Here is a 1,304-nt window from a genome sequence, read left to right as displayed (position 1 = left end):
GGGTACATTCAGACATCAGGTCCGCAATCTCAAAACCCCTTCCTGCACAGCTGCACTGTTCTGCCTTGCTACAACATAGACAGGTGCTACATATGGACACAGCCTAACATTAGGGGGTATATATATATATATATATATATATATATATATATATATATATATATATATATATATATATATATATATATGTATATAAGGCCAGATTGCAGGTAACCCTATTACACACCTATGGCATTTCAGCATGCTACAATACATGTTAACCTGAGTGTCTTGCAAGTGGTGTCCTGTGGAACCCACGTGTCCATCATTATGGCATTATATCCACCATCAACTATTTGCCTCAGTAATATACATCCCTTCCATTACACACCACACTCTATATTGGCATACATCTTGTCAGTCGGTGCTGCTCTACACAGTTGATGGGTATGGCCCACTACCCACAGGGAGAGACTCTAATGTCCATAGCCATTGTTCAGCTGAAGATCATTACAACAGCAATACCAGATGGCACATGTATATTATTCCACATCATCTACCCCAGTATTATGGACCAGGTACTACAGTCAATTACATGCATATATTCTTCACATACCTTTTGTGGGGATGAGGTCTGTTGTGGATAGTATCCTTGTAGGAGGTCATTTTTTTCACTCATTAGCCTGCTTCCTTTGTTGTATTTTCTGGTATTGTTACAGTTCAAGAGCTGTTGTATGTTTTCTGTTTGGTTTCTCTTTCACTTTATTTCTCTCTGCCTGTGTCTCTCTCTCTCTCTCTCTCTCTCTGGTAAATGGATTGAGCTTCCTGGAATAGATTGCAGCATGGCTTTTGTGGGTGATGCACATGAGCAGGTGATGGACTCTGCACCAGTCAGTGTCCTCCACTTGCTACCTGCATGCAGCCAGCTGTGTAGTACTTCCAATTACCACTGTAATGGCAACCCACTACTATATATCCCTACATCATGTGGGCTTGGTCCCTTTACCTTTCCTGTATAGTGGATATCCTTCATGTATGTGGGAAGCAGTGTTACAGACAGCAGGTGGCAATAACTCTTACAAGAGAACTTGCACTCTCAGGCCAGCTACATATTTGTATGAGGTTTCAGAACTACAGAGAGTATGAGTACTGTTGTTGTATGCATTGTATAGCATCAGTTTGCAGGGCTTGTGTGTACATACTAGTTTAACACGGACTGCAGTCTGTCCACATAGCTCTCAACTGTGTGCCTATCCACTTGATGGCCAGAGGTGTGAGTGTTATGTTTTGCCTGTCCACCACACAGGTCTTATGTCAGATATATA

At 41.6% G+C, this 1,304-nt stretch overlaps 1 protein-coding gene across 1 annotated transcript in view; it reads left to right on the top strand.

Moving 5' to 3' along the window:
- LOC122814309 (heat-stable enterotoxin receptor-like) overlaps positions 1 to 1,304 on the top strand; it is a 900,709-nt gene that overhangs the window by 844,751 nt on the left and 54,654 nt on the right. The window lies entirely within an intron of this gene.

This window comes from Protopterus annectens, chromosome 1.part1, assembly GCF_019279795.1.
Source record: "Protopterus annectens isolate FY-2018-M chromosome 1.part1, PAN1.0, whole genome shotgun sequence".
Taxonomy (NCBI): domain Eukaryota; kingdom Metazoa; phylum Chordata; order Ceratodontiformes; family Protopteridae; genus Protopterus; species Protopterus annectens.
The sequence above is the reverse complement of the archived record's forward strand: the minus strand, read 5'-3'. Positions and strand labels throughout refer to the sequence as shown.